Here is a 300-nt window from a genome sequence, read left to right as displayed (position 1 = left end):
GAGTGCCTGGCTTGGCAGCGTTCGGAGGGTTTTCATTGCCTGTGAGCCCCTCTCACATCACCATTTACCACCACAAACCATTTATCGTGGCACACCAAGGTCCCCTTTGGGGACATCCTTCCACCCGGCCCCGTTTGCTTCCCGAGCGCTTTGCCGGCGTTATCTCCGCCGTGCAGCTGGGATAACCCATGCGTGGAAAAGCGGCGACTCGCCTCCAGCGACCAGGAGGGTGTCGCAGGGAAGGAGACAATCCTCCTGGCCCCGCTCCCAGCCTGCGCCCCTCGGGCTTCACCCTCCCGC

The sequence above is a fragment of the Pterocles gutturalis genome, unplaced genomic scaffold, assembly GCF_000699245.1.
Source record: "Pterocles gutturalis isolate BGI_N339 unplaced genomic scaffold, ASM69924v1 scaffold38606, whole genome shotgun sequence".
NCBI lineage: Eukaryota > Metazoa > Chordata > Aves > Pterocliformes > Pteroclidae > Pterocles > Pterocles gutturalis.
This window is presented reverse-complemented; position numbering follows the sequence as displayed.